The sequence below is a fragment of the Lynx rufus genome, unplaced genomic scaffold (assembly GCF_022079265.1).
Source record: "Lynx rufus isolate CCGP_SWC_20201006 ecotype Redwood Valley unplaced genomic scaffold, mLynRuf1.p SCAF_3, whole genome shotgun sequence".
Lineage (NCBI taxonomy): Eukaryota > Metazoa > Chordata > Mammalia > Carnivora > Felidae > Lynx > Lynx rufus.
In genome coordinates this window covers 114060081-114068474 of record NW_025814845.1, presented here as the reverse complement: position 1 = coordinate 114068474, position 8394 = coordinate 114060081, and the positions used below count along the sequence as shown (strand labels likewise).

Sequence of the window (8394 nt, the reverse complement as noted above, 5' to 3'; positions counted from 1 at the left end):
CCAGGGGAAGAAGAGAATACAGGTACAAATAATTTATTCAGAAAAGTAGTAGAAAAATAGAATGGCTTGAAAGTCAGAATGTTTGAATCAACTTAGAGCATAGAACTAGCAGAAGGGGGAGATTGATTAAAATGACAATGACAATATAATAAAGATACATAATATCTTATTTTATATATATATAAAGATATATAATAAAATGTACTATGTTCCAGTAATGGCTAAGAAGTGGAAAAGTAAAATAAGTTGATGATAAAGCTAAACTTTCACAATAAAAATAATAGGGCAAAACAAACTGATACTAACTTAAAATCCTGTGAAAAAGAGAGTAGAGCTATAATTTCATTATCTTGACTATCACATAGTGTTGGTCAGAAGTTGGGGAAAATCTTCTAAGTCATGACGTTGCACAAAATATTTGATTCTAAGTGTAGCTGAATTAATAAATACCTTATACTCTTTTATAATTGCAAAAAGTGGGATATTTTATTAATACAGCAAATATTATAATCATCGCATAATTTTAAAAAGATATCTATATACAGCCAAATGAAAGCATGCAGGTGCAAATAGTTTCTTTTCAAATAAACAGTATTATTACTCACTATTTAATGTAATGCCCATAACTGATTACAACATTTCTTCCTTCCTTAACTGTCAGTCTGGTAGTAGTAATTTCCCTTTTAAAAAAGTAATGTTAGAATAAAAAACATTGACGTTGGTCTAAAGAGAGCTTTTATACATCTAAGAAGTAATAATAGTAATTTGGCTGCATCTCAGTTCAGGATTACTGACAGAAGCAAGGAAGAGCGAACAGACTATTTCATAACACAAAATTTATCTGCTGCATATACAAACCATTGAACAAATATGTAAGTAGTGTCTTAACATTATCTTAGAAATATAGGAAAGATAACATTTTTGATGTACTGAATAAAAATACAGATGCCAAATATGTAAGTAAAATATACTTTTTGATTCATTAATTCATCCAATTAATATATTTGTGGAATAGCTAATATGGTCTTTGTCTCATGGAGTTTATATTAATTGCATTTTCTTAGAGTATTCAGAGGTTTATTTATTTATTCATTCATTCATTCATTTCATTTTTTTTTTTTTGAGAGAGAGAGAGAGCATGAGAGCAAGGGGGAGAGAATCTTAAGCAGGGTCTACACTGCACACAGAGCCTCATGTGGGGCCTGAACTCACGAACCTGGAGATCATGACCTGAGCTGAAATCAAGAGACAGACGCTTAACCGACATGAATATGTGCCCAAGAGGAAGTTTTTTTACCTCCACTTTTAATACTGCAGAAAACTTAAGGTATTTGTCAAACAGGGAAACTGTCATTAGAGCTGTTCCTGGAATTGCACAGGTGAAAATCAGGTAGTAGCGTACATATTAATGTGCATATTAATAGAATGTACATATTAATGGGAAATTGGGTGCAAAAATGAGGGGATGCCAGACAGTCTCTCAGAGGTCTTATTTCCACCTCTTGCTTAAGTGTGAACTTAAGCAAGGACTAAGTCAGGAGTGAATTCAGTGCATAAGTAGAAAGTAATTGTTTCTACTCTGTCAACATTGGTGGTGAGAAAAATCCCACTTTTTTTTTTTATTACGGTGAAATTCACATAACATAAAATTAACCTTCTGAGGTGCACAATTCAGTGGCATTGAGTACATTCACAATGTTGTGCGACAAAAAGCCTCACTTTTAATGATCATAGTTTTGAAACATTAAACCAAATAGCTTGAAGAAATCATATAGGAAAACTCTTTGACTCTAGAGAACATATGAGCAAAAGAAAGTAAATATGAAAATCTGAAATCAGCAAATCGGATGATTTCAATTTGCAGCAAACTGAATCATTCTAATCAGTATTGGAATGATTTCACTCTGCTGACTAATGGCTTTACGTATGGTATAAGATGTATACCAAACTGCTATTCCAGCTAATCAAGGATTGTGGCGTAACCATGGTTTTCATGATAGTTTTATGTCTCCTTACAGTTTTGTGTGCATGATTTTCCAGTCCTTTCTTACCTTGGAGTTATAAATCTTATAGAGCATGTTAGGTCTTTTGTGGGCTTTTGTTGTTGTTGTTGCTTAATTTTTATGTTTATTTATTTCTGAGACAGAGACAGAGCATGAGTGGGGGAGGGGCAGAGAGAGAGGGAGACACAGCATCAGAAGCAGGTTCCAGGCTCTGAGCTGTCAACACAGAGCCCGACACGGGGCTCGAACTCACAAACCATGAGATCATGACCTGATCCGGGGTTGATCACTCAACCGACTGAGCCACCCAGGCGCCCCATGGGCTTTTTGTTTTTGTTTTTGTTTTCTCTAACAATGAGAGTGTCTTTTCTACAATATGCTATTGAAAAATCAACGTTTAAAAACTAATTTTTAAAAATAGAGTGGTAAATTGATTTTCCTAAGTCTATAATTAGAGAAATTATTCCTGGGAATTACATTTGATGAAACTGAAGTTCGGGAGAGAGTTTTGGTGTTTGGAGTGAAATGAGTGAGGAGATTAGGTCTCTGGTTGTTTGGGGAGTAACAACAGAGGCTAGTGAGAAATGTGCAAAAGAGAATAGGGGTCATGAGGATTAAGCACAGTAAAGGAGACACAGATGAGTCCAGCCGCCTACTGTCTTTAATAGGAAAAGTTAGTCGAGTGTTTATACTCCTTCCTTTTATTAAAAACACGATGTCCTAAGCTGACTCAGAGAATTTCCTATCTGCTATTAAGATGAGATTATATGTACAATAACACTCTAAAAAAATAATATCTAGTCAAACACAAAGGAATGAAAGGAAATATTCAGGAGTACAGAGAATAATAAAAATTAACATGGTGTGTTGATGGCCCTATAGCCTATAGAGATTTTGACCGTATATTTAGGCTTTAGAGGCTGAAGCCTAGCCTTCTAATCTACACAGGAAGACAAAAAAAAAAAATGGCTTCAGGCTGTGTAAAATACTGCTTGAGAATCTTTTCATAGATATTCTCCATCCATTAAAAGTGAACTAGAAAAACTCTATACACAAACAAAGATGTGGCCATAAAATTTCTGTTCTGTCTACAGTCTTGAGTAAAAAGGTATAAAGGCAGCTAGGAAAAATCAAAGGCTTGGAGCCAAACAGGTCTAAACCCGGCTTTCAAATTGAGAATATTCACCTACAATTTCCCCTAGAATACTGAAATCTATATAACCTTGTCAGAAACAAGGAAACTGAAAGAATATGATGAGATGTGAAAAAAAAGTTGATGAAAATTAACTCATAAAACTCACATTTTTTTAAAATTTTTTTTCAATGTTTATTTATTTTTGGGACAGAGAGAGACAGAGCATGAATGGGGGAGGGGCAGAGAGAGAGGGAGACACAGAATCGGAAACAGGCTCCAGGCTCTGAGCCATCAGCCCAGAGCCTGTCGCGGGGCTCGAACTCACGGACCGCGAGATCGTGACCTGGCTGAAGTTGGACGCTTAACTGACTGCGCCACCCAGGCGCCCCCATAAAACTCAATTTTAAAACATGATAAGGGAGCCTCCATGAGGGTGTTAGTAGTTGCAAGAAACGGAAATTGAAGTTAAAAGCTAAAATAGGAGAATAATCAGGATACCATTAAATATACACTATCGAAGAGCTAATTGACTTAAAACAATCGAAGAGCTAATAAAGGAAGAAAAGAACAAATGTGAAAAAATAAAATAAAACTTGTGAATAGTACTTGTACAATAATGGAACTGAAAACTCAATGGAAAGACTAAAGAGATTAGTTGGAGCTAAACAGAGAATTTGTTAACTGGGAGATGAATCTAAGGAATTAGGTTAACATGCCACACAGAAAGCTAAGCAACTACAGATAGTGACTGGCAGGAAGCACCAAGGATTTTCTGGAATGTTTGGAATCTTTGGCTTCTTAATCTGGAGGCTGGTTATAAGGACATGCTCACTTTGTGAAAATTCATTGAGTTGTACAATGAAGAGTGGTCTATTTCTAGAAAGAGGTAAAAAGTGTCAGGTACACATACACAAAATTTGGAATACAAATAACAACCAAAATTGTAATGGGGAAAAGAAAATAGATAAATGTGTATCAGTTTTAAAGAAGTCAAAATAAAGTAAAAAGAACAAAGAAAACATGATGAGTAGATCTACAAAACAAAACAAATTGATTGAAATATGTCCAAATATAAATCTGCCTCTTTAAATACAGAGAATGTTAGGTCTGATAAAGTAACAAATTTTATTTAAAAGAATCATACCTAAAATATAATGACTAAGAAAGTTTAAAATTCAAGAAATGGGAAGGGATCAGCCAAGTATTACACATATAATAACGTTAATATACAATTAATATACTTTTATACTGATAAAGGGAGTCATTAATGGCAAAAAATAATTTATCAGGCAGACACTGTATACTTCTACCTGAATGTCTGTGATTCAGGACTGAACTAGGAAATAAAAATATTTGCATACAAAAGCATAAGAGGCTTTAACGCTGTTGAAGGAATTAGTAGAAGATGAATCTCAACAAAAAAGACCGAAAGCTTAGAAGAAAAAAGGGGCATGCAAGAAGCAAAACAAAACATAGAACTGAAAGCGTACATAACATTCTCCATGTTATTAGTTAAAACTGAATTCAGAGAATAACTCACTGGAAATTATAAAATATTAATAACTGAATGGAGAGGATATCTATACTTGTGAGATGTAGCAAAAACCATAGAAATTTAAAATCTCAAGTGAATATTTTTAAAAATTGAGAAAAATCAGAATAAATGACATAAGTTGTTTATTCTACAGCAAACAGTGAAATAATATTCATAATAGTGCTCCCACAACGTCTAGAAATATGCAAATAAATACGATAAAATAAAAAAAAATAATAAATTATCACTTCTAGGAAACAAAGAAAAAACAAAGAATATATATTAAAAAAAAAAAAGCCAAGTTTTTGCAAAGGCTAATAAAAGAGAAAAAAAATTCAGAAAGGACGGGCCAGCCAAGAAAGACAGGAGGCACAATTTTAAAATAATGGCAGGCCCAGAAGAAGAAATTTTGCTTGCGGAGGGCAGTTTCAGCCCATTCCAGAGAGTTCCAGGCTGTCTTTCCTGATAGCCTGACCTACAGATTCCATGCTTGCCCCCCACCTTCCCCACCTCCAGAGTCACGTGAGCCTGTTTCTAACAGCTTGCAGATTGGTGAGGGGCTGTGGAGAGTGGAGGGACACCAGCAGCTACAGCAGGAAGGCCATAGAGAGACCAGCTACTTCAGCAGACAGCAGAGCAGGATGGTCGTCTAACACGGGTTGTCATAAACAAGTCCAAGGAGGCATTGATATATATCATCCTTTGAAGGCACAGGAAGCTAAAGATCAGGAAAAATTCATTAATCTGGAAATGTTGGCCCCGAGCTAAGCTTTACCCTCTTGTCCTACCTGAATGCAACGGACTTCTGCCTAGGGTCATGCGTTTGGCAGGACCTTGCAAATGATGAACTTCTCTGGCGAGAGTTGTGTCAACCCACTTGGGGTCACTGTTCCATGTATAGTAAGAACCCTCCCCTAGGATTTGCTTTCAGAAAATTGTATATGCGGCTGGATGAAGGTGGCCTCACCTTTAATGCCAACCCAGAGGAGGGAATAAACTACTTTATGTCCAAGTGTATCCTAGATGAGTCACCAAGGGAAATAGCAAAGTTTATCTTCTGTACAAGAATACTAAAAAAGGAGACTCTATCTTGATGAAAAAAAGAGATGTCTTGGATGACCTTGTAATGTTGCATAATTTTAGAAATCAATTCTTGCCCAATGCACCGAGAGAATTATTTCGTCATATCAACGCCTCTGAAGAGCATGAGGAGTATCTTGAAAGTCTCATAACAAAGTTCTCGCATAGATTCTGTGCTTGTAACCCCGATTTAATGCGAGAACTCGGCCTCAGTCCTGATGTTGTCTACATACTGTGCTGCTCATTGATTCTACTTTCCCTTGACCTCACTAGACCTCATGTAAAGAATAAAATGTCAAAAAGAATTTATTTGAAATATCTGTCGTGCTGCTCAACACATTAGTGAAGATTTTGTAGGGCACCTTTATGATAACATCTACCTTTTTGGCCATGTGGCTGCAGAAAAGCACAGTTTCTAGGACTTCAGCTATTAACTTCAAACTGAAACTACCCAAAGATTTATTTAGCAGGTATGAGGCTTACATCAGTGCTGGTCGTGCTAGCCTCTGTATACAAATCAAATACTAGAATGTACTCCTTTTTTTTTTTTCTTGTGCTATTTTCTTTTTTAGGCAATTTCCTTGAGTAACTAAAGAATTTTGCAGAGTTTTTTCTTAATTTTGCTTATCATGTTTCGCACAAAGCAGAGCCATTGTCTCACACAGCTGTTTAAGAATGTTAAACTGGCATTTTACTCTAAAAGATGGCATGTTTGTGTATTAGATTTGCTTGGAAAACTATTCATTTCCATTCCATTTGTAATTATAATTATTTTATTGTAAAGATTTTGACTAAAGCCTTTCTTTTTTTCTCTAAATAGATAGATAAATAAATAAATAAATAAATAAATAATAAAATAATGGACACAAAATTATAGGTGCAGTAAGATAAAAACAAAAAAAAACAATGAAAGAGAGTTTTGCTTTTAATATTAAGAACTAGAAAAAACAGACATCTATTAACAGGGGAATTGATAAATAATCTGGCGTAGCTTTCAATGGACTACTACACGGCAGAAATTGGTGAACATATATTTATATGGATAAATGTCAAATATAAGGCTACACACAAATTCAGTTTGAAGAATATATATTGTTACCAATTGAATGATGCTTCTAAACATACAAAATAATGTCAGCTTTAAATCTTATGTCATCAGAGGATTCTACCCATTTCCCTCTTTTTTGTTGTCATCTAAAACCCTAAAATCAGTTTCCAGTGTTAGTGTCATATTTGGACTTCCACATTTGCATCACTCTCTCTAATGTCACTATTGGCTTCATTTTTGATGATTTTAACATCCACAAAGATAATCCTTGCAATTCCCTGGCATCTCAGTTTCTTGAAGTTCTCTTATCCGATGATCTTCACATTCCATCTACCACTCTGCCATAGATAAGCACTCCATCCTGAGCGGTCCAGCCATCACTTCCTGTCTCCATGGCTAAATATCTCTGGTTCGGCTACAACTTTGATGTTGCTCTGACTTACTGTGTTAGTTCACCAGGTCTGCTATATAACAACGTATCATGAACTGTGCGGTTTCAAACAACAGGCATTTATTCTGTCACAATTCTGGAGACCATAATCAAGAGTTAAGAAGTCCATAATCAAGGGTCAGCAGGGCCATGCAGAGGCATCCTTCCTTGCCTTTTTTTAGATTTGGTGGTTTCTAGGCTTCTTGGTGCTTTTTAGTTTGTGGCAGCATAATGCCATTCTCCACCTGTGTCTTCACATGGCTGTCTTACCTCTGTGCCTGTTTCAGATTTCCTTTTCTTATAAGGTCACCAGTTATTACATTAGGGACACCCTAATCTAGCATGACCGCATCTTAATTTGATTACATCTGCAGAGACTATTTCCAAATGTGGTCACATTCATGGATACCAGGGGTTAGGTCTTGAACGTATCTTTTGGGGGACACAGTTCAACCCAGAACACTTACAAAACATTGGTCCTAACATTTTCTCTGTACCTCACACCTAGCGTGACCTCATTCTCTTTTACTAGCTTATAATTCCAAACTTCTCAACCTTCTCTGATTTCATCATTATATTATGGAAAGACTTGCTAACCTTTTGTTATTCCACATATACACTTGTACACCACATGTGGCTAGAACACACATGCACCCATGCACCCCCCCACACCCCCACACCCATAGCCTGCTCTCAATTAAAATTCCTAATCATAAACCTGGATTATGTGCTTTCAAGTTGCTTGACAATAATATTACATTTCACTATTCCATTTATACTCAGAAGTTTCCCCACAAGTATTTCATCCCTTCTTTTCCCTCATATTTCCAGCCCACTCCCTACTACCTCAGTTAATGACCTTGCCACCTAGTTCACTGAGAAGATAGGGACAATCAGAAGAGACTTTCCACAAGCCCCCACCACTACTTCCAATAATCCACCTGCATCTGAACTTGTATATTGTCCTTCTCTGCCACACATCTTCACCCTCTCACCTTGTGAACTAGATCACATCATCTATCACAGACAATGTCTTTGCTCAGCAATTTTCCCTTTCTCTTGTCACCAAGTTTTCCCTCTCTACTGGAATCTTCCCTAAGTACATAGACATGAACTTCTTTCGTACAAACAAACAAATAACAACAACGATAAAAACACCTTTCT

The 8394-nt window shown here is 36.0% G+C and overlaps 1 pseudogene; it reads left to right on the top strand.

The window, feature by feature from the left end:
- The first annotated feature begins 1221 nt into the window (after positions 1–1221).
- On the top strand, positions 1222–6453 carry LOC124520653 (F-box only protein 8-like; annotated as a pseudogene).
- Positions 6454–8394: the final 1941 nt, after the last annotated feature.